Genomic DNA, 26,806 nt, shown 5'->3' on the forward strand with positions numbered 1-26,806 from the left:
GAATGGAGGACAGTAGCAGGAGACACTATGAGCTGAACATAACAGTCAGTGGAAGAGAGGACAGTAACAGGAGACACTATGAGCTGAACATAACAGTCAGTGGAATGGAGGACAGTAACAGGAGACACTATGAGCTGAACATAACAGTATGTCAGTGGAATGGAGGACAGTAGCAGGAGACACTATGAGCTGAACATAACAGTCAGTGGAAGAGAGGACAGTATCAGGAGACACTATGAGCTGAACATAACAGTATGTCAGTGGAATGAAGGACAGTAACAGGAGACACTATGAGCTGAACATAACAGTCAGTGGAAGAGAGGACAGTATCAGAGACCCTATGAGCTGAACATAACAGTATGTCAGTGGAATGGAGGACAGTAACAGGAGACACTATGAGCTGAACATAACAGTATGTCAGTGGAATGGAGGACAGTAACAGGAGACACTATGAGCTGAACATAACAGTATGTCAGTGGAATGGAGGACAGTAACAGGAGACACTATGAGCTGAACATAACAGTCAGTGAAAGAGATGACAGTAGCAGGAGACACTATGAGCTGAACATAACAGTCAGTGGAAGAGAGGACAGTAACAGGAGACACTATGAGCTGAACATAACAGTATGTCAGTGGAATGGAGGACAGTAACAGGAGACACTATGAGCTGAACATAACAGTATGTCAGTGGAAGAGAGGACAGTAGCAGGAGACACTATGAGCTGAACATAACAGTCAGTGGAATGGAGGACAGTAACAGGAGACACTATGAGCTGAACATAACAGTATGTCAGTGGAAGAGAGGACAGTAACAGGAGACACTATGAGCTGAACATAACAGTCAGTGGAAGAGAGGACAGTAACAGGAGACACTATGAGCTGAACATAACAGTATGTCAGTGGAATGGAGGACAGTAACAGGAGACACTATGAGCTGAACATAACAGTATGTCAGTGGAAGAGAGGACAGTAGCAGGAGACACTATGAGCTGAACATAACAGTATGTCAGTGGAAGAGAGGACAGTAACAGGAGACACTATGAGCTGAACATAACAGTCAGTGGAAGAGAGGACAGTAACAGGAGACACTATGAGCTGAACATAACAGTCAGTGGAATGAAGGACAGTAACAGGAGACACTATGAGCTGAACATAACAGTCAGTGGAATGGAGGACAGTAACAGGAGACACTATGAGCTGAACATAACAGTATGTCAGTAGAAGGGAGGACAGTAGCAGGAGACACTATGAGCTGAACATAACAGTATGTCAGTGGAAGAGAGGACAGTAGCAGGAGACACTATGAGCTGAACATAACAGTATGTCAGTGGAAGAGAGGACAGTAGCAGGAGACACTATGAGCTGAACATAACAGTATGTCAGTGGAATGGAGGACAGTATCAGGAGACACTATGAGCTGAACATAACAGTATGTCAGTGGAAGAGAGGACAGTAACAGGAGACACTATGAGCTGAACATAACAGTATGTCAGTGGAAGAGAGGACAGTAACAGGAGACACTATGAGCTGAACATAACAGTATGTCAGTGGAAGAGAGGACAGTAGCAGGAGACACTATGAGCTGAACATAACAGTATGTCAGTGGAAGAGAGGACAGTAGCAGGAGACACTATGAGCTGAACATAACAGTCAGTGGAAGAGAGGACAGTAACAGGAGACACTATGAGCTGAACATAACAGTCAGTGGAATGAAGGACAGTAACAGGAGACACTATGAGCTGAACATAACAGTATGTCAGTGGAAGAGAGGACAGTAACAGGAGACACTATGAGCTGAACATAACAGTCAGTGGAATGAAGGACAGTAACAGGAGACACTATGAGCTGAACATAACAGTATGTCAGTGGAATGGAGGACAGTATCAGGAGACACTATGAGCTGAACATAACAGTCAGTGGAAGAGAGGACAGTAACAGGAGACACTATGAGCTGAACATAACAGTATGTCAGTGGAAGAGAGGACAGTAACAGGAGACACTATGAGCTGAACATAACAGTATGTCAGTGGAAGAGAGGACAGTATCAGAGACCCTATGAGCTGAACATAACAGTATGTCAGTGGAAGAGAGGACAGTAACAGGAGACACTATGAGCTGAACATAACAGTATGTCAGTGGAATGGAGGACAGTAGCAGGAGACACTATGAGCTGAACATAACAGTATGCCAGTGGAATGGAGGACAGTAACAGGAGACACTATGAGCTGAACATAACAGTATGTCAGTGGAAGAGAGGACAGTAACAGGAGACACTATGAGCTGAACATAACAGTATGTCAGTGGAAGAGAGGACAGTAACAGGAGACACTATGAGCTGAACATAACAGTCAGTGGAAGAGAGGACAGTAACAGGAGACACTATGAGCTGAACATAACAGTCAGTGGAAGAGAGGACAGTAGCAGGAGACACTATGAGCTGAACATAACAGTATGTCAGTGGAAGAGAGGACAGTAACAGGAGACCCTATGAGCTGAACATAACAGTATGCCAGTGGAAGAGAGGACAGTAACAGGAGACACTATGAGCTGAACATAACAGTCAGTGGAAGAGAGGACAGTAACAGGAGACACTATGAGCTGAACATAACAGTATGTCAGTGGAATGGAGGACAGTATCAGGAGACACTATGAGCTGAACATAACAGTCAGTGGAAGGGAGGACAGTAGCAGGAGACACTATGAGCTGAACATAACAGTATGTCAGTGGAATGGAGGACAGTAACAGGAGACACTATGAGCTGAACATAACAGTCAGTGGAAGAGAGGACAGTAACAGGAGACACTATGAGCTGAACATAACAGTATGTCAGTGGAAGAGAGGACAGTAGCAGGAGACACTATGAGCTGAACATAACAGTATGTCAGTGGAAGAGAGGACAGTAGCAGGAGACACTATGAGCTGAACATAACAGTCAGTGGAAGGGAGGACAGTAGCAGGAGACACTATGAGCTGAACATAACAGTATGTCAGTGGAATGGAGGACAGTATCAGGAGACACTATGAGCTGAACATAACAGTCAGTGGAAGGGAGGACAGTAGCAGGAGACACTATGAGCTGAACATAACAGTATGTCAGTGGAATGGAGGACAGTATCAGGAGACACTATGAGCTGAACATAACAGTCAGTGGAATGGAGGACAGTATCAGGAGACACTATGAGCTGAACATAACAGTCAGTGGAAGAGAGGACAGTAGCAGGAGACACTATGAGCTGAACATAACAGTATGTCAGTGGAAGGGAGGACAGTAGCAGGAGACACTATGAGCTGAACATAACAGTATGTCAGTGGAATGGAGGACAGTAGCAGGAGACACTATGAGCTGAACATAACAGTATGCCAGTGGAAGGGAGGACAGTAGCAGGAGACACTATGAGCTGAACATAACAGTATGTCAGTGGAATGGAGGACAGTAGCAGGAGACACTATGAGCTGAACATAACAGTATGTCAGTGGAAGAGAGGACAGTAGCAGGAGACACTATGAGCTGAACATAACAGTCAGTGGAATGGAGGACAGTAACAGGAGACACTATGAGCTGAACATAACAGTATGTCAGTGGAATGGAGGACAGTAACAGGAGACACTATGAGCTGAACATAACAGTCAGTGGAAGAGAGGACAGTAACAGGAGACACTATGAGCTGAACATAACAGTATGTCAGTGGAAGAGAGGACAGTAACAGGAGACACTATGAGCTGAACATAACAGTATGTCAGTGAAAGAGATGACAGTAGCAGGAGACACTATGAGCTGAACATAACAGTATGTCAGTGGAAGAGAGGACAGTAACAGGAGACACTATGAGCTGAACATAACAGTATGTCAGTGGAATGGAGGACAGTAGCAGGAGACACTATGAGCTGAACATAACAGTATGTCAGTGGAAGAGAGGACAGTAGCAGGAGACACTATGAGCTGAACATAACAGTATGTCAGTGGAAGAGAGGACAGTAACAGGAGACACTATGAGCTGAACATAACAGTATGTCAGTGGAAGAGAGGACAGTAGCAGGAGACACTATGAGCTGAACATAACAGTATGTCAGTGGAAGAGAGGACAGTAACAGGAGACACTATGAGCTGAACATAACAGTCAGTGGAATGGAGGACAGTAACAGGAGACACTATGAGCTGAACATAACAGTCAGTGGAAGAGAGGACAGTAGCAGGAGACACTATGAGCTGAAGATAACAGTCAGTGGAAGAGAGGACAGTAACAGGAGACACTATGAGCTGAACATAACAGTATGTCAGTGGAAGGGAGGACAGTAACAGGAGACACTATGAGCTGAACATAACAGTATGTCAGTGGAATGGAGGACAGTAACAGGAGACACTATGAGCTGAACATAACAGTCAGTGGAATGGAGGACAGTAACAGGAGACACTATGAGCTGAACATAACAGTATGTCAGTGGAAGAGAGGACAGTAGCAGGAGACACTATGAGCTGAACATAACAGTATGTCAGTGGAAGAGAGGACAGTAGCAGGAGACACTATGAGCTGAACATAACAGTATGTCAGTGGAAGAGAGGACAGTAGCAGGAGACACTATGAGCTGAACATAACAGTCAGTGGAATGGAGGACAGTAGCAGGAGACACTATGAGCTGAACATAACAGTCAGTGGAAGAGAGGACAGTAGCAGGAGACACTATGAGCTGAACATAACAGTCAGTGGAAGAGAGGACAGTATCAGAGACCCTATGAGCTGAACATAACAGTATGTCAGTGGAAGGGAGGACAGTAACAGGAGACACTATGAGCTGAACATAACAGTATGTCAGTGGAATGGAGGACAGTAACAGGAGACACTATGAGCTGAACATAACAGTATGTCAGTGGAAGAGAGGACAGTAGCAGGAGACACTATGAGCTGAACATAACAGTATGTCAGTGGAATGAAGGACAGTAGCAGGAGACACTATGAGCTGAACATAACAGTATGCCAGTGGAAGAGAGGACAGTAACAGGAGACACTATGAGCTGAACATAACAGTATGTCAGTGGAAGAGAGGACAGTAGCAGGAGACACTATGAGCTGAACATAACAGTCAGTGGAATGAAGGACAGTAACAGGAGACACTATGAGCTGAACATAACAGTATGCCAGTGGAAGAGAGGACAGTAACAGGAGACACTATGAGCTGAACATAACAGTCAGTGGAAGAGAGGACAGTAACAGGAGACACTATGAGCTGAACATAACAGTATGTCAGTGGAAGAGAGGACAGTATCAGGAGACACTATGAGCTGAACATAACAGTCAGTGAAAGAGAGGACAGTAGCAGGAGACACTATGAGCTGAACATAACAGTATGTCAGTGAAAGAGAGGACAGTAGCAGGAGACACTATGAGCTGAACATAACAGTATGTCAGTGGAAGAGAGGACAGTAGCAGGAGACACTATGAGCTGAACATAACAGTCAGTGGAAGAGAGGACAGTATCAGGAGACACTATGAGCTGAACATAACAGTATGTCAGTGGAATGGAGGACAGTAACAGGAGACACTATGAGCTGAACATAACAGTCAGTGGAAGAGAGGACAGTAACAGGAGACACTATGAGCTGAACATAACAGTATGTCAGTGGAATGGAGGACAGTAGCAGGAGACACTATGAGCTGAACATAACAGTATGTCAGTGGAAGAGAGGACAGTAGCAGGAGACACTATGAGCTGAACATAACAGTCAGTGGAAGAGAGGACAGTAGCAGGAGACACTATGAGCTGAACATAACAGTATGTCAGTGGAAGAGAGGACAGTAGCAGGAGACACTATGAGCTGAACATAACAGTATGCCAGTGGAAGAGAGGACAGTAACAGGAGACACTATGAGCTGAACATAACAGTATGTCAGTGGAAGAGAGGACAGTAGCAGGAGACACTATGAGCTGAACATAACAGTATGTCAGTGAAAGAGAGGACAGTAACAGGAGACACTATGAGCTGAACATAACAGTCAGTGGAAGAGATGACAGTAGCAGGAGACACTATGAGCTAAACATAACAGTCAGTGGAAGAGAGGACAGTAACAGGAGACACTATGAGCTGAACATAACAGTCAGTGGAAGAGAGGACAGTAGCAGGAGACACTATGAGCTGAACATAACAGTATGTCAGTGGAATGGAGGACAGTAACAGGAGACACTATGAGCTGAACATAACAGTCAGTGGAAGAGAGGACAGTAACAGGAGACACTATGAGCTGAACATAACAGTATGTCAGTGGAAGAGAGGACAGTAACAGGAGACACTATGAGCTGAACATAACAGTCAGTGGAAGAGAGGACAGTAACAGGAGACACTATGAGCTGAACATAACAGTATGTCAGTGGAAGAGAGGACAGTAACAGGAGACACTATGAGCTGAACATAACAGTATGTCAGTGGAAGGGAGGACAGTAGCAGGAGACACTATGAGCTGAACATAACAGTATGTCAGTGGAATGGAGGACAGTAGCAGGAGACACTATGAGCTGAACATAACAGTATGCCAGTGGAAGAGAGGACAGTAACAGGAGACACTATGAGCTGAACATAACAGTATGCCAGTGGAATGGAGGACAGTAACAGGAGACACTATGAGCTGAACATAACAGTATGCCAGTGGAATGGAGGACAGTAACAGGAGACACTATGAGCTGAACATAACAGTATGCCAGTGGAATGGAGGACAGTAACAGGAGACACTATGAGCTGAACATAACAGTCAGTGGAAGAGAGGACAGTAACAGGAGACACTATGAGCTGAACATAACAGTATGCCAGTGGAATGGAGGACAGTAACAGGAGACACTATGAGCTGAACATAACAGTCAGTGGAAGAGAGGACAGTAACAGGAGACACTATGAGCTGAACATAACAGTATGTCAGTGGAATGGAGGACAGTAACAGGAGACACTATGAGCTGAACATAACAGTATGTCAGTGGAAGAGAGGACAGTAACAGGAGACACTATGAGCTGAACAACAGTATGCCAGTGAAAGATATGACAGTAGCAGGAGACACTATGAGCTGAACATAACAGTCAGTGGAAGAGAGGACAGTAACAGGAGACACTATGAGCTGAACATAACAGTCAGTGGAAGAGAGGACAGTATCAGAGACCCTATGAGCTGAACATAACAGTATGTCAGTGGAAGAGAGGACAGTAGCAGGAGACACTATGAGCTGAACATAACAGTCAGTGGAAGAGAGGACAGTAGCAGGAGACACTATGAGCTGAACATAACAGTATGTCAGTGGAATGGAGGACAGTAGCAGGAGACACTATGAGCTGAACATAACAGTATGTCAGTGGAATGGAGGACAGTAGCAGGAGACACTATGAGCTGAACATAACAGTCAGTGGAAGAGAGGACAGTAACAGGAGACACTATGAGCTGAACATAACAGTATGTCAGTGGAAGAGAGGACAGTAACAGGAGACACTATGAGCTGAACATAACAGTATGTCAGTGGAATGGAGGACAGTATCAGGAGACACTATGAGCTGAACATAACAGTCAGTGGAATGGAGGACAGTAGCAGGAGACACTATGAGCTGAACATAACAGTCAGTGGAATGGAGGACAGTAGCAGGAGACACTATGAGCTGAACATAACAGTCAGTGGAATGGAGGACAGTAGCAGGAGACACTATGAGCTGAACATAACAGTCAGTGGAATGGAGGACAGTAGCAGGAGACACTATGAGCTGAACATAACAGTCAGTGGAATGGAGGACAGTAGCAGGAGACACTATGAGCTGAACATAACAGTCAGTGGAATGGAGGACAGTAGCAGGAGACACTATGAGCTGAACATAACAGTCAGTGGAAGAGAGGACAGTAACAGGAGACACTATGAGCTGAACATAACAGTCAGTGGAAGAGAGGACAGTAACAGGAGACACTATGAGCTGAACATAACAGTCAGTGGAAGAGAGGACAGTAACAGGAGACACTATGAGCTGAACATAACAGGATGTCAGTGGAATGGAGGACAGTAACAGGAGACACTATGAGCTGAACATAACAGTATGCCAGTGGAAGAGAGGACAGTAGCAGGAGACACTATGAGCTGAACATAACAGTATGTCAGTGGAAGAGAGGACAGTAACAGGAGACACTATGAGCTGAACATAACAGTATGTCAGTGGAAGAGAGGACAGTAGCAGGAGACACTATGAGCTGAACATAACAGTCAGTGGAAGAGAGGACAGTAACAGGAGACACTATGAGCTGAACATAACAGTCAGTGGAATGGAGGACAGTAGCAGGAGACACTATGAGCTGAACATAACAGTCAGTGGAATGGAGGACAGTAGCAGGAGACACTATGAGCTGAACATAACAGTCAGTGGAAGAGAGGACAGTAGCAGGAGACACTATGAGCTGAACATAACAGTATGTCAGTGGAATGGAGGACAGTATCAGGAGACACTATGAGCTGAACATAACAGTCAGTGAAAGAGATGACAGTAGCAGGAGACACTATGAGCTGAACATAACAGTCAGTGGAAGAGAGGACAGTAACAGGAGACACTATGAGCTGAACATAACAGTATGTCAGTGGAAGAGAGGACAGTAACAGGAGACACTATGAGCTGAACATAACAGTCAGTGGAAGAGAGGACAGTAACAGGAGACACTATGAGCTGAACATAACAGTATGTCAGTGGAATGGAGGACAGTAACAGGAGACACTATGAGCTGAACATAACAGTATGTCAGTGGAAGAGAGGACAGTAACAGGAGACACTATGAGCTGAACATAACAGTCAGTGGAAGAGAGGACAGTAACAGGAGACACTATGAGCTGAACATAACAGTATGTCAGTGGAATGGAGGACAGTAGCAGGAGACACTATGAGCTGAACATAACAGTCAGTGGAAGAGAGGACAGTAACAGGAGACACTATGAGCTGAACATAACAGTCAGTGGAATGGAGGACAGTAACAGGAGACACTATGAGCTGAACATAACAGTATGTCAGTGGAATGGAGGACAGTAGCAGGAGACACTATGAGCTGAACATAACAGTCAGTGGAAGAGAGGACAGTAACAGGAGACACTATGAGCTGAACATAACAGTCAGTGGAAGAGAGGACAGTATCAGAGACCCTATGAGCTGAACATAACAGTATGTCAGTGGAATGGAGGACAGTAACAGGAGACACTATGAGCTGAACATAACAGTATGTCAGTGGAATGGAGGACAGTAACAGGAGACACTATGAGCTGAACATAACAGTCAGTGGAATGGAGGACAGTAACAGGAGACACTATGAGCTGAACATAACAGTCAGTGGAAGAGAGGACAGTAGCAGGAGACACTATGAGCTGAAGATAACAGTCAGTGGAAGAGAGGACAGTAACAGGAGACACTATGAGCTGAACATAACAGTATGTCAGTGGAAGGGAGGACAGTAACAGGAGACACTATGAGCTGAACATAACAGTATGTCAGTGGAATGGAGGACAGTAACAGGAGACACTATGAGCTGAACATAACAGTCAGTGGAATGGAGGACAGTAACAGGAGACACTATGAGCTGAACATAACAGTATGTCAGTGGAAGAGAGGACAGTAGCAGGAGACACTATGAGCTGAACATAACAGTATGTCAGTGGAAGAGAGGACAGTAGCAGGAGACACTATGAGCTGAACATAACAGTATGTCAGTGGAAGAGAGGACAGTAGCAGGAGACACTATGAGCTGAACATAACAGTCAGTGGAATGGAGGACAGTAGCAGGAGACACTATGAGCTGAACATAACAGTCAGTGGAAGAGAGGACAGTAGCAGGAGACACTATGAGCTGAACATAACAGTCAGTGGAAGAGAGGACAGTATCAGAGACCCTATGAGCTGAACATAACAGTATGTCAGTGGAAGGGAGGACAGTAACAGGAGACACTATGAGCTGAACATAACAGTATGTCAGTGGAATGGAGGACAGTAACAGGAGACACTATGAGCTGAACATAACAGTATGTCAGTGGAAGAGAGGACAGTAGCAGGAGACACTATGAGCTGAACATAACAGTATGTCAGTGGAATGAAGGACAGTAGCAGGAGACACTATGAGCTGAACATAACAGTATGCCAGTGGAAGAGAGGACAGTAACAGGAGACACTATGAGCTGAACATAACAGTATGTCAGTGGAAGAGAGGACAGTAGCAGGAGACACTATGAGCTGAACATAACAGTCAGTGGAATGAAGGACAGTAACAGGAGACACTATGAGCTGAACATAACAGTATGCCAGTGGAAGAGAGGACAGTAACAGGAGACACTATGAGCTGAACATAACAGTCAGTGGAAGAGAGGACAGTAACAGGAGACACTATGAGCTGAACATAACAGTATGTCAGTGGAAGAGAGGACAGTATCAGGAGACACTATGAGCTGAACATAACAGTCAGTGAAAGAGAGGACAGTAGCAGGAGACACTATGAGCTGAACATAACAGTATGTCAGTGAAAGAGAGGACAGTAGCAGGAGACACTATGAGCTGAACATAACAGTATGTCAGTGGAAGAGAGGACAGTAGCAGGAGACACTATGAGCTGAACATAACAGTCAGTGGAAGAGAGGACAGTATCAGGAGACACTATGAGCTGAACATAACAGTATGTCAGTGGAATGGAGGACAGTAACAGGAGACACTATGAGCTGAACATAACAGTCAGTGGAAGAGAGGACAGTAACAGGAGACACTATGAGCTGAACATAACAGTATGTCAGTGGAATGGAGGACAGTAGCAGGAGACACTATGAGCTGAACATAACAGTATGTCAGTGGAAGAGAGGACAGTAGCAGGAGACACTATGAGCTGAACATAACAGTCAGTGGAAGAGAGGACAGTAGCAGGAGACACTATGAGCTGAACATAACAGTATGTCAGTGGAAGAGAGGACAGTAGCAGGAGACACTATGAGCTGAACATAACAGTATGCCAGTGGAAGAGAGGACAGTAACAGGAGACACTATGAGCTGAACATAACAGTATGTCAGTGGAAGAGAGGACAGTAGCAGGAGACACTATGAGCTGAACATAACAGTATGTCAGTGAAAGAGAGGACAGTAACAGGAGACACTATGAGCTGAACATAACAGTCAGTGGAAGAGAGGACAGTAGCAGGAGACACTATGAGCTAAACATAACAGTCAGTGGAAGAGAGGACAGTAACAGGAGACACTATGAGCTGAACATAACAGTCAGTGGAAGAGAGGACAGTAGCAGGAGACACTATGAGCTGAACATAACAGTATGTCAGTGGAATGGAGGACAGTAACAGGAGACACTATGAGCTGAACATAACAGTCAGTGGAAGAGAGGACAGTAACAGGAGACACTATGAGCTGAACATAACAGTATGTCAGTGGAAGAGAGGACAGTAACAGGAGACACTATGAGCTGAACATAACAGTCAGTGGAAGAGAGGACAGTAACAGGAGACACTATGAGCTGAACATAACAGTATGTCAGTGGAAGAGAGGACAGTAACAGGAGACACTATGAGCTGAACATAACAGTATGTCAGTGGAAGGGAGGACAGTAGCAGGAGACACTATGAGCTGAACATAACAGTATGTCAGTGGAATGGAGGACAGTAGCAGGAGACACTATGAGCTGAACATAACAGTATGCCAGTGGAAGAGAGGACAGTAACAGGAGACACTATGAGCTGAACATAACAGTATGCCAGTGGAATGGAGGACAGTAACAGGAGACACTATGAGCTGAACATAACAGTATGCCAGTGGAATGGAGGACAGTAACAGGAGACACTATGAGCTGAACATAACAGTATGCCAGTGGAATGGAGGACAGTAACAGGAGACACTATGAGCTGAACATAACAGTCAGTGGAAGAGAGGACAGTAACAGGAGACACTATGAGCTGAACATAACAGTATGCCAGTGGAATGGAGGACAGTAACAGGAGACACTATGAGCTGAACATAACAGTCAGTGGAAGAGAGGACAGTAACAGGAGACACTATGAGCTGAACATAACAGTATGTCAGTGGAATGGAGGACAGTAACAGGAGACACTATGAGCTGAACATAACAGTATGTCAGTGGAAGAGAGGACAGTAACAGGAGACACTATGAGCTGAACAACAGTATGCCAGTGAAAGATATGACAGTAGCAGGAGACACTATGAGCTGAACATAACAGTCAGTGGAAGAGAGGACAGTAACAGGAGACACTATGAGCTGAACATAACAGTCAGTGGAAGAGAGGACAGTATCAGAGACCCTATGAGCTGAACATAACAGTATGTCAGTGGAAGAGAGGACAGTAGCAGGAGACACTATGAGCTGAACATAACAGTCAGTGGAAGAGAGGACAGTAGCAGGAGACACTATGAGCTGAACATAACAGTATGTCAGTGGAATGGAGGACAGTAGCAGGAGACACTATGAGCTGAACATAACAGTATGTCAGTGGAATGGAGGACAGTAGCAGGAGACACTATGAGCTGAACATAACAGTCAGTGGAAGAGAGGACAGTAACAGGAGACACTATGAGCTGAACATAACAGTATGTCAGTGGAAGAGAGGACAGTAACAGGAGACACTATGAGCTGAACATAACAGTATGTCAGTGGAATGGAGGACAGTATCAGGAGACACTATGAGCTGAACATAACAGTCAGTGGAATGGAGGACAGTAGCAGGAGACACTATGAGCTGAACATAACAGTCAGTGGAATGAAGGACAGTAGCAGGAGACACTATGAGCTGAACATAACAGTCAGTGGAATGGAGGACAGTAGCAGGAGACACTATGAGCTGAACATAACAGTCAGTGGAATGGAGGACAGTAGCAGGAGACACTATGAGCTGAACATAACAGTCAGTGGAATGGAGGACAGTAGCAGGAGACACTATGAGCTGAACATAACAGTCAGTGGAATGGAGGACAGTAGCAGGAGACACTATGAGCTGAACATAACAGTCAGTGGAAGAGAGGACAGTAACAGGAGACACTATGAGCTGAACATAACAGTCAGTGGAAGAGAGGACAGTAACAGGAGACACTATGAGCTGAACATAACAGTCAGTGGAAGAGAGGACAGTAACAGGAGACACTATGAGCTGAACATAACAGGATGTCAGTGGAATGGAGGACAGTAACAGGAGACACTATGAGCTGAACATAACAGTATGCCAGTGGAAGAGAGGACAGTAGCAGGAGACACTATGAGCTGAACATAACAGTATGTCAGTGGAAGAGAGGACAGTAACAGGAGACACTATGAGCTGAACATAACAGTATGTCAGTGGAAGAGAGGACAGTAGCAGGAGACACTATGAGCTGAACATAACAGTCAGTGGAAGAGAGGACAGTAACAGGAGACACTATGAGCTGAACATAACAGTCAGTGGAATGGAGGACAGTAGCAGGAGACACTATGAGCTGAACATAACAGTCAGTGGAATGGAGGACAGTAGCAGGAGACACTATGAGCTGAACATAACAGTCAGTGGAAGAGAGGACAGTAGCAGGAGACACTATGAGCTGAACATAACAGTATGTCAGTGGAATGGAGGACAGTATCAGGAGACACTATGAGCTGAACATAACAGTCAGTGAAAGAGATGACAGTAGCAGGAGACACTATGAGCTGAACATAACAGTCAGTGGAAGAGAGGACAGTAACAGGAGACACTATGAGCTGAACATAACAGTATGTCAGTGGAAGAGAGGACAGTAACAGGAGACACTATGAGCTGAACATAACAGTCAGTGGAAGAGAGGACAGTAACAGGAGACACTATGAGCTGAACATAACAGTATGTCAGTGGAATGGAGGACAGTAACAGGAGACACTATGAGCTGAACATAACAGTATGTCAGTGGAAGAGAGGACAGTAACAGGAGACACTATGAGCTGAACATAACAGTCAGTGGAAGAGAGGACAGTAACAGGAGACACTATGAGCTGAACATAACAGTATGTCAGTGGAATGGAGGACAGTAGCAGGAGACACTATGAGCTGAACATAACAGTCAGTGGAAGAGAGGACAGTAACAGGAGACACTATGAGCTGAACATAACAGTCAGTGGAATGGAGGACAGTAACAGGAGACACTATGAGCTGAACATAACAGTATGTCAGTGGAATGGAGGACAGTAGCAGGAGACACTATGAGCTGAACATAACAGTCAGTGGAAGAGAGGACAGTAACAGGAGACACTATGAGCTGAACATAACAGTCAGTGGAAGAGAGGACAGTATCAGAGACCCTATGAGCTGAACATAACAGTATGTCAGTGGAATGGAGGACAGTAACAGGAGACACTATGAGCTGAACATAACAGTATGTCAGTGGAATGGAGGACAGTAACAGGAGACACTATGAGCTGAACATAACAGTATGTCAGTGGAATGGAGGACAGTAACAGGAGACACTATGAGCTGAACATAACAGTCAGTGAAAGAGATGACAGTAGCAGGAGACACTATGAGCTGAACATAACAGTCAGTGGAAGAGAGGACAGTAACAGGAGACACTATGAGCTGAACATAACAGTATGTCAGTGGAATGGAGGACAGTAACAGGAGACACTATGAGCTGAACATAACAGTATGTCAGTGGAAGAGAGGACAGTAGCAGGAGACACTATGAGCTGAACATAACAGTCAGTGGAATGGAGGACAGTAACAGGAGACACTATGAGCTGAACATAACAGTATGTCAGTGGAAGAGAGGACAGTAACAGGAGACACTATGAGCTGAACATAACAGTCAGTGGAAGAGAGGACAGTAACAGGAGACACTATGAGCTGAACATAACAGTATGTCAGTGGAATGGAGGACAGTAACAGGAGACACTATGAGCTGAACATAACAGTATGTCAGTGGAAGAGAGGACAGTAGCAGGAGACACTATGAGCTGAACATAACAGTATGTCAGTGGAAGAGAGGACAGTAACAGGAGACACTATGAGCTGAACATAACAGTCAGTGGAAGAGAGGACAGTAACAGGAGACACTATGAGCTGAACATAACAGTCAGTGGAATGAAGGACAGTAACAGGAGACACTATGAGCTGAACATAACAGTCAGTGGAATGGAGGACAGTAACAGGAGACACTATGAGCTGAACATAACAGTATGTCAGTAGAAGGGAGGACAGTATCAGGAGACACTATGAGCTGAACATAACAGTCAGTGGAAGAGAGGACAGTAACAGGAGACACTATGAGCTGAACATAACAGTATGTCAGTGGAAGAGAGGACAGTAACAGGAGACACTATGAGCTGAACATAACAGTCAGTGGAAGAGAGGACAGTAACAGGAGACACTATGAGCTGAACATAACAGTATGTCAGTGGAAGAGAGGACAGTAACAGGAGACACTATGAGCTGAACATAACAGTCAGTGGAAGAGAGGACAGTAACAGGAGACACTATGAGCTGAACATAACAGTCAGTGGAAGAGAGGACAGTAACAGGAGACACTATGAGCTGAACATAACAGTATGTCAGTGGAAGAGAGGACAGTAGCAGGAGACACTATGAGCTGAACATAACAGTATGTCAGTGGAATGGAGGACAGTATCAGGAGACACTATGAGCTGAACATAACAGTATGTCAGTGGAAGAGAGGACAGTAACAGGAGACACTATGAGCTGAACATAACAGTATGTCAGTGGAAGAGAGGACAGTAACAGGAGACACTATGAGCTGAACATAACAGTCAGTGGAATGAAGGACAGTAACAGGAGACACTATGAGCTGAACATAACAGTATGTCAGTGGAAGAGAGGACAGTAACAGGAGACACTATGAGCTGAACATAACAGTCAGTGGAATGAAGGACAGTAACAGGAGACACTATGAGCTGAACATAACAGTATGTCAGTGGAATGGAGGACAGTATCAGGAGACACTATGAGCTGAACATAACAGTCAGTGAAAGAGATGACAGTAGCAGGAGACACTATGAGCTGAACATAACAGTCAGTGGAAGAGAGGACAGTAACAGGAGACACTATGAGCTGAACATAACAGTATGTCAGTGGAAGAGAGGACAGTAACAGGAGACACTATGAGCTGAACATAACAGTCAGTGGAAGAGAGGACAGTAACAGGAGACACTATGAGCTGAACATAACAGTATGTCAGTGGAATGGAGGACAGTAGCAGGAGACACTATGAGCTGAACATAACAGTCAGTGGAAGAGAGGACAGTAACAGGAGACACTATGAGCTGAACATAACAGTATGTCAGTGGAATGGAGGACAGTAGCAGGAGACACTATGAGCTGAACATAACAGTCAGTGGAATGAAGGACAGTAGCAGGAGACACTATGAGCTGAACATAACAGTATGTCAGTGGAATGGAGGACAGTAGCAGGAGACACTATGAGCTGAACATAACAGTATGCCAGTGGAATGGAGGACAGTAACAGGAGACACTATGAGCTGAACATAACAGTCAGTGGAAGAGAGGACAGTAACAGGAGACACTATGAGCTGAACATAACAGTATGCCAGTGGAAGAGAGGACAGTAACAGGAGACACTATGAGCTGAACATAACAGTATGTCAGTGGAAGAGAGGACAGTAACAGGAGACACTATGAGCTGAACATAACAGTATGTCAGTGGAAGAGAGGACAGTAACAGGAGACACTATGAGCTGAACATAACAGTCAGTGGAAGAGAGGACAGTAACAGGAGACACTATGAGCTGAACATAACAGTCAGTGGAAGAGAGGACAGTAGCAGGAGACACTATGAGCTGAACATAACAGTATGTCAGTGGAAGAGAGGACAGTAACAGGAGACACTATGAGCTGAACATAACAGTCAGTGGAAGAGAGGACAGTAACAGGAGACACTATGAGCTGAACATAACAGTATGTCAGTGGAATGGAGGACAGTATCAGGAGACACTATGAGCTGAACATAACAGTCAGTGGAAGGGAGGACAGTAGCAGGAGACACTATGAGCTGAACATAACAGTATGTCAGTGGAATGGAGGACAGTAGCAGGAGACACTATGAGCTGAACATAACAGTATGTCAGTGGAAGAGAGGACAGTAGCAGGAGACACTATGAGCTGAACATAACAGTCAGTGGAAGGGAGGACAGTAGCAGGAGACACTATGAGCTGAACATAACAGTATGTCAGTGGAATGGAGGACAGTATCAGGAGACACTATGAGCTGAACATAACAGTCAGTGGAATGGAGGACAGTATCAGGAGACACTATGAGCTGAACATAACAGTCAGTGGAAGAGAGGACAGTAGCAGGAGACACTATGAGCTGAACATAACAGTATGTCAGTGGAAGGGAGGACAGTAGCAGGAGACACTATGAGCTGAACATAACAGTATGTCAGTGGAATGGAGGACAGTAGCAGGAGACACTATGAGCTGAACATAACAGTCAGTGGAAGAGAGGACAGTAGCAGGAGACACTATGAGCTGAACATAACAGTATGTCAGTGGAATGGAGGACAGTAGCAGGAGACACTATGAGCTGAACATAACAGTATGTCAGTGGAAGAGAGGACAGTAGCAGGAGACACTATGAGCTGAACATAACAGTATGTCAGTGGAAGAGAGGACAGTAGCAGGAGACACTATGAGCTGAACATAACAGTATGTCAGTGGAAGAGAGGACAGTAGCAGGAGACACTATGAGCTGAACATAACAGTATGTCAGTGGAAGAGAGGACAGTAGCAGGAGACACTATGAGCTGAACATAACAGTCAGTGGAATGGAGGACAGTAACAGGAGACACTATGAGCTGAACATAACAGTATGTCAGTGGAATGGAGGACAGTAACAGGAGACACTATGAGCTGAACATAACAGTCAGTGGAAGAGAGGACAGTAACAGGAGACACTATGAGCTGAACATAACAGTATGTCAGTGAAATGGAGGACAGTAGCAGGAGACACTATGAGCTGAACATAACAGTCAGTGGAAGAGAGGACAGTAACAGGAGACACTATGAGCTGAAAATAACAGTCAGTGGAAGAGAGGACAGTAACAGGAGACACTATGAGCTGAACATAACAGTATGTCAGTGGAAGAGAGGACAGTAACAGGAGACACTATGAGCTGAACATAACAGTATGTCAGTGAAAGAGAGGACAGTAGCAGGAGACACTATGAGCTGAACATAACAGTCAGTGGAAGAGAGGACAGTAGCAGGAGACACTATGAGCTGAACATAACAGTATGTCAGTGGAAGAGAGGACAGTAGCAGGAGACACTATGAGCTGAACATAACAGTATGTCAGTGGAAGAGAGGACAGTAACAGGAGACACTATGAGCTGAACATAACAGTATGTCAGTGGAAGAGAGGACAGTAGCAGGAGACACTATGAGCTGAACATAACAGTATGTCAGTGGAAGAGAGGACAGTAACAGGAGACACTATGAGCTGAACATAACAGTCAGTGGAATGGAGGACAGTAACAGGAGACACTATGAGCTGAACATAACAGTCAGTGGAAGAGAGGACAGTAGCAGGAGACACTATGAGCTGAAGATAACAGTCAGTGGAAGAGAGGACAGTAACAGGAGACACTATGAGCTGAACATAACAGTATGTCAGTGGAAGGGAGGACAGTAACAGGAGACACTATGAGCTGAACATAACAGTATGTCAGTGGAATGGAGGACAGTAGCAGGAGACACTATGAGCTGAACATAACAGTCAGTGGAAGAGAGGACAGTAACAGGAGACACTATGTGCTGAACATAACAGTATGTCAGTGGAATGGAGGACAGTAACAGGAGACACTATGAGCTGAACATAACAGTCAGTGGAATGGAGGACAGTAACAGGAGACACTATGAGCTGAACATAACAGTATGTCAGTGGAAGAGAGGACAGTAGCAGGAGACACTATGAGCTGAACATAACAGTATGTCAGTGGAAGAGAGGACAGTAGCAGGAGACACTATGAGCTGAACATAACAGTATGTCAGTGGAAGAGAGGACAGTAGCAGGAGACACTATGAGCTGAACATAACAGTCAGTGGAATGGAGGACAGTAGCAGGAGACACTATGAGCTGAACATAACAGTCAGTGGAAGAGAGGACAGTAACAGGAGACACTATGAGCTGAACATAACAGTATGTCAGTGGAATGGAGGACAGTAACAGGAGACACTATGAGCTGAACATAACAGTATGCCAGTGGAAGAGAGGACAGTAACAGGAGACACTATGAGCTGAACATAACAGTATGCCAGTGGAATGGAGGACAGTAACAGGAGACACTATGAGCTGAACATAACAGTATGTCAGTGGAATGGAGGACAGTAACAGGAGACACTATGAGCTGAACATAACAGTATGTCAGTGGAAGAGAGGACAGTAACAGGAGACACTATGAGCTGAACATAACAGTATGCCAGTGGAAGAGAGGACAGTAACAGGAGACACTATGAGCTGAACATAACAGTATGCCAGTGGAAGAGAGGACAGTAACAGGAGACACTATGAGCTGAACATAACAGTATGTCAGTGGAAGAGAGGACAGTAGCAGGAGACACTATGAGCTGAACATAACAGTCAGTGGAAGAGAGGACAGTAACAGGAGACACTATGAGCTGAACATAACAGTATGTCAGTGGAATGGAGGACAGTAACAGGAGACACTATGAGCTGAACATAACAGTATGCCAGTGGAATGGAGGACAGTATCAGGAGACACTATGAGCTGAACATAACAGTATGTCAGTGGAAGAGAGGACAGTAACAGGAGACACTATGAGCTGAACATAACAGTATGTCAGTGGAATGGAGGACAGTAGCAGGAGACCAGTGGGATGGAGGACAGTAACAGGAGACACTATGAGCTGAACATAACAGTCAGTGGAAGAGAGGACAGTAACAGGAGACACTATGAGCTGAACATAACAGTATGCCAGTGGAATGGAGGACAGTAACAGGAGACACTATGAGCTGAACATAACAGTATGTCAGTGGAATGGAGGACAGTAACAGGAGACACTATGAGCTGAACATAACAGTATGTCAGTGGAAGAGAGGACAGTAACAGGAGACACTATGAGCTGAACATAACAGTATGTCAGTGGAAGAGAGGACAGTAACAGGAGACACTATGAGCTGAACATAACAGTATGTCAGTGGAATGGAGGACAGTAACAGGAGACACTATGAGCTGAACATAACAGTATGTCAGTGGAAGAGAGGACAGTAACAGGAGACACTATGAGCTGAACATAACAGTCAGTGGAAGAGAGGACAGTATCAGGAGACACTATGAGCTGAACATAACAGTCAGTGGAATGGAGGACAGTAACAGGAGACACTATGAGCTGAACATAACAGTATGTCAGTGGAATGGAGGACAGTAACAGGAGACACTATGAGCTGAACATAACAGTATGTCAGTGGAAGAGAGGACAGTAACAGGAGACACTATGAGCTGAACATAACAGTATGTCAGTGGAAGGGAGGACAGTAGCAGGAGACACTATGAGCTGAACATAACAGTATGTCAGTGGAATGGAGGACAGTAGCAGGAGACACTATGAGCTGAACATAACAGTCAGTGGAAGAGAGGACAGTAGCAGGAGACACTATGAGCTGAACATAACAGTATGTCAGTGGAAGAGAGGACAGTAACAGGAGACACTATGAGCTGAACATAACAGTATGTCAGTGGAATGGAGGACAGTAGCAGGAGACACTATGAGCTGAACATAACAGTCAGTGGAAGAGAGGACAGTAGCAGGAGACACTATGAGCTGAACATAACAGTATGTCAGTGGAATGGAGGACAGTAGCAGGAGACACTATGAGCTGAACATAACAGTCAGTGGAAGAGAGGACAGTAGCAGGAGACACTATGAGCTGAACATAACAGTATGTCAGTGGAAGAGAGGACAGTAACAGGAGACACTATGAGCTGAACATGACAGTATGCCAGTGGAAGAGAGGACAGTAACAGGAGACACTATGAGCTGAACATAACAGTATGCCAGTGGAAGAGAGGACAGTAGCAGGAGACACTATGAGCTGAACATAACAGTATGTCAGTGGAAGAGAGGACAGTAACAGGAGACACTATGAGCTGAACATAACAGTATGTCAGTGGAAGAGAGGACAGTAACAGGAGACACTATGAGCTGAACATAACAGTATGTCAGTGGAATGGAGGACAGTAACAGGAGACACTATGAGCTGAACATAACAGTATGTCAGTGGAATGGAGGACAGTAACAGGAGACACTATGAGCTGAACATAACAGTATGTCAGTGGAAGAGAGGACAGTAGCAGGAGACACTATGAGCTGAACATAACAGTATGTCAGTGGAAGAGAGGACAGTAACAGGAGACACTATGAGCTGAACATAACAGTATGTCAGTGGAAGGGAGGACAGTAGCAGGAGACACTATGAGCTGAACATAACAGTCAGTGGAATGGAGGACAGTAGCAGGAGACACTATGAGCTGAACATAACAGTCAGTGGAATGGAGGACAGTAACAGGAGACACTATGAGCTGAACATAACAGTATGCCAGTGGAAGAGAGGACAGTAACAGGAGACACTATGAGCTGAACATAACAGTATGTCAGTGGAAGAGAGGACAGTAACAGGAGACACTATGAGCTGAACATGACAGTATGCCAGTGGAAGAGAGGACAGTAACAGGAGACACTATGAGCTGAACATAACAGTATGCCAGTGGAAGAGAGGACAGTAGCAGGAGACACTATGAGCTGAACATAACAGTATGTCAGTGGAAGAGAGGACAGTAACAGGAGACACTATGAGCTGAACATAACAGTATGTCAGTGGAAGAGAGGACAGTAGCAGGAGACACTATGAGCTGAACATAACAGTCAGTGGAAGAGAGGACAGTAACAGGAGACACTATGAGCTGAACATAACAGTATGTCAGTGGAAGAGAGGACAGTAGCAGGAGACACTATGAGCTGAACATAACAGTATGTCAGTGGAAGAGAGGACAGTAACAGGAGACACTATGAGCTGAACATAACAGTATGTCAGTGGAAGGGAGGACAGTATCAGGAGACACTATGAGCTGAACATAACAGTCAGTGGAAGAGAGGACAGTAGCAGGAGACACTATGAGCTGAACATAACAGTATGTCAGTGGAAGAGAGGACAGTAGCAGGAGACACTATGAGCTGAACATAACAGTCAGTGGAAGAGAGGACAGTAGCAGGAGACACTATGAGCTGAACATAACAGTCAGTGGAATGGAGGACAGTAGCAGGAGACACTATGAGCTGAACATAACAGTCAGTGGAAGAGAGGACAGTAGCAGGAGACACTATGAGCTGAACATAACAGTCAGTGGAATGGAGGACAGTAGCAGGAGACACTATGAGCTGAACATAACAGTCAGTGGAATGGAGGACAGTAGCAGGAGACCCAACTGTCGTTTTTGAGTATTATGATTTCCCATTGCAGCCAATTCAGTTGCAGTAATTCCGTTACTTAATTTTTTTGTGGGTAATTCCGTTACCAATTTGGTAACGGAATTACAAGTTTTATCACTTAATTCATAAACAAAATGTATATCAGTAATTTTACTAACTAATTGGTAGGTCCACCATTACTTGTTACTTCTGTGAACTTTCAGCATCCTCCATGAGGAAGAAACAGAACATATATGTGGGTCTTTGGTAATGGAATTACAAGGCACTATTTCTTAAACGTACAGAAGGTACTAAATGTGTTTATTAGTTGGCATGGGTCTTTACGTCAACTTTGTGTTTTGATGTATTTCTGATACCTTTTTAATTTTGCCTGTGAGATGCTTTCGTATACCCCTTTTCCATCTTTTGCTTAATCTTCATTTTCAGGATGGAAAATGTATGGTGTTCATGGAAGCTTGGCTGTGCTCGCTTCCATGTACACTACCGTTCAAAAGTTTGTGGTCACTTATAAATGTCTTTGTTTTCCATGAAAACATACATGAAATGAGTTGCAAAATGAATATGAAATATAGACAAGACGTTGACAAGGTTATAAATAATGATTTTTTAAATTTAAATAATCCACTATCTACCAACTACTTCTCTGATAGAGTTCAGTGTGTCAAATCGGAGGGCCTGTTGTCCGGACCTCTGGCAGTCTCTATGGGGGTGCCACAGGGTTCTAACCTTGGGCCGACTCTCTTCTCTGTATACATCAACGATGTTGCTCTTGCTGCTGGTGATTCTCTGATACACCTCTAGGCTGACGACACCATTCTGTATACTTCTGGCCCCTCTTTGGACACTGTGTTAACTAACTTCCAGACAAGCTTCAATGCCGTACAACTCTCCTTCCGTGGCCTCCATCTGCTCTTAAACGCAAGTAAAACTAAATGCATGCTATTCAACCGATCACTGCCTGCACTTGCTCGCCCGTCCAGCATCACTACTCTGGACGGCTCTGACTTAGAATACGTGGACAACTACACATACCTAGGTGTCTGGTTAGATTGTAAACTCTCCTTCCAGACTCACATTAAGCATCTCCAATCCAAAATGTAATCTAGAATCGGCTTCCTATATCGCAACAAAGCATCCTTTACTCATGCTGCCAAACATACCCTCGTAAAACTGACCATCCTACCGATCCTCGACTTCGGTGATATCATCTATAAAATAGCCTCCAACACTCTACTCAACAAACTGGATGGAGTCTATCACAGTGGCATCCGTTTTGTCACCAAAGCCCAACATACTACCCACCACTGAGACCTGTACGCTCTCGTTGGTTGGCCCTCGCTTCATACTCGTCGCCAAACCCACTGGCTACAGGTTATCTACAAGTCTCTGCTAGGTAAAGCCCCGCCTTATCTCAGCTCACTGGTCACCATAGCAGCACCCACTGGTAGCACGCGCTCCAGCAGGTATATCTCACTGGTCACCCCCAAAGCCAATTCCTCCTTTGGTCGTCTTTCCTTCCAGTTCTCTGCTGCCAATGACTGGAACGAACTGCAAAAATCTCTGAAGCTGGAGACTCATATCTCCCTCACTAGCTTTAAGCACCATCTGTCAGAGCAGCTCACAGATCACTGCACCTGTACATAGCCCATCTGTAAACAGCCCATATATCTACCCCATCCCCATACTGTATTTATTTATTTATCTTGCTCCTTTGCACCCCAGTATCTCTACTTGCACATTCATTTTCTGCACATCTACCATTCCAGTGTTTAATTGCTATATTGGAATTACTTCGCCACCATGGCCTATTTATTGCCTTAACTCCCTTATCTTACCTCATTTGCACTCACTGTATATAGACTTTTTGTTTTCTTTGTTCTACTGTATTATTGACTGTATGTTTTGTTTATTCGATGTGTAACTCTGTGTTGTTGTATGTGTCGAATTGCTAAGCTTTATCTTGGCCAGGTCGCAGTTGCAAATGAGAACTTGTTCTCAACTTGCCTACCTGGTTAAATAAAGGTTAAATAAAATAAAAAAATACAAATTCTCAGAACAAGAATAGACTGACGAGTTTCAGAAGAAAGTTATTTGTTTCTGGCCATTTCGAGTCTGTAATCGAACCCACAAATGATGCTCCAGATAAGATACTCAACTAGTCTAAAGAAGGCCAGTTTTAATGCTTCTTTAATCAGGACATCAGTTTTCAGCTGTGCTAACATAATTGCAAAAGGTTTTCTAATGAACAATTAGCCTTTTAAAATGATAAACTTGGATTAGCTAACACAACGTGCCATTGGAACACAGGAGTGATGGTTGCAGATAATGTGCCTCTGTACACCTATGTAGATATTCCATAAAACAAATCGGCCGTTTCCAGCAACAAAAGTAATTTACAACATGAACAATGTCTACACTGTTTTTCTGATCAATTTGATGTTATTTTAATGGACATAAAATGTGCTTTTCATTCAAAAACAAGGACATTTCTAAGTGACAAAAGTTTTTATTGGTAGTGTAAACAGGAACAGGACATCAGGGGCTACCAGCGAGTGATGGCTCTAATTAAGAAGGGGTCTTGTGGCCTTGGTAGGTCTTTGTTGCAGTGTTTCCAGTCAGTTTCCCTGGCTTATTGTTACATTTATCTCATCACAACCTAGCTGCTTCTTGTCCCAAGCCATGGTGCTGTGGTTTCTGTAATCAATTAATATTAACTGGATGGGGTATTTAAACAATAAGGCCTGAGGGGATATGGCCAATATACCAAGGCTAAGGGCTGTTCTTAGGCACGACGCAACGCAAACCCCCAAGGTGCCTTCTTGCTATTATAAGCTGGTTACCAACGTAATTAGAGCAGTAAAAATACATGTTTTGTCATACCGGTTTTATACAGTCTGATATACCACGGCTGTCGGCCAATCAGCATTCAGGGCTCGAACCACCCAGTTTATAATACTTGTTAGATCTTCCCTTCTGCTACTGCCCATCACTCTTTCTCTGCTGCCTCATGTTTTTATTTAAGTGATAATGCCAGAGAGGCTGGTGTTGTGGAGGATATATTAGCATGGGTGTTGTTAGGGCCGAGACGAATATATCCTCCAAACACCGGCTTTGAGGGCGTTATATGTATAGTACTAATATGTTAGACATATTCAAATAATGATTGACATATTTCCATTTTTTTTTAAACGCTATTTTTATTAATTTATTCATAATCCACAATATATAGTCCCGACACAAATCTAGGGTTGATACTCAAGCCAGCTAGTTGTTCGTTCGGTTGCTAGAGACGTGACCCAGTCGTTTAGTCTTTTTGTTCTGTATCTATGGACGCGACCCAGCCGTTCATTCTAAATGTACCATTACCATACTGGCTGGCAACATTCTTATCCCTTGCTTGCTAGCTAGCCAACTACGGCTAATTTAGTCACGTCAAAAAGTACAGCCAGAATAACAGCATTTGCATTTATTTAGGCTGTTTTCTAGTGACATTTATTTGGATGTAAACCTCAAATGGGGGACAAATCCCACATTTTTAGAGTAGCGTACACCTGGTACATACATGATGATGATTAAAAAGATCTCTTAAGCCATGCGTACGTCATTACATTTCAAAATGTTCTTCTCCAAAATACAACCAGGAATTTATCTACTGAACACATGTCTACAATCAGTGGTCAATGAATGGCCAATGATCAGTGGTCAATAGAATGGACATCAGCATTGATCATTTTGTACTGTGTAGAACAAATGCTTTAAAACGGCATACATAAAAGGGAAGCTACACGTGCTGTATTGATTCCCCAGAAACGCTTGTGTAGGAATAGACACTACAAAAGGAATGACCAATTTTAGCGCCCTCCTTCTCTTCCTCCTTCATCTTGGTAGTACTGTAGGTTGCCCTCTGCTTTTGACTCTTACCCTTTACGTTCACACGTGAGGTAGATCTCTCTCTCATCTCTGAGCTGAGGCATGTTGGCCTGCTCTCTCCCATGTGTCTTTGTCAGAGCTGCTGACGTACACTACACTATGCATCCTTCTTAGCTAAGGTAGTGACTCTGTAGCTCATTAGCCCCTAGTGACCTGCTCCTGTCCCCTTCCTGTTCTCTGTGGAGGAGCAGGACAATGTTGTCCTTTTTCTCCACTCACTCAAATCACTACCACTGTTTCTGCCACAGCCACCCCCTCCTCCCTCCCCTCCTCTCTGAGCATGGTTGCCATAGTGCCCAGGGGTCTGACAGTAACAGGCGGAGGAGAACACACATGAAGCAGCCGTAAGAACGCTAATGACTTTACAGAGCAGTGACCTCATGGATGGAACACCCCAGATCTGTCACCTGG

General features: G+C 44.5%; 1 protein-coding gene across 2 annotated transcripts in view; it reads left to right on the forward strand.

Annotated features, from left to right (window-relative positions):
* LOC129829812 (membrane-associated guanylate kinase, WW and PDZ domain-containing protein 3-like) overlaps nucleotides 1-26,806 on the forward strand; it is a 360,522-nt gene that overhangs the window by 79,195 nt on the left and 254,521 nt on the right. The window lies entirely within an intron of this gene.

The sequence above is a fragment of the Salvelinus fontinalis genome, chromosome 31 (assembly GCF_029448725.1).
Source record: "Salvelinus fontinalis isolate EN_2023a chromosome 31, ASM2944872v1, whole genome shotgun sequence".
In the NCBI taxonomy this organism is placed as follows: Eukaryota; Metazoa; Chordata; class Actinopteri; order Salmoniformes; family Salmonidae; genus Salvelinus; species Salvelinus fontinalis.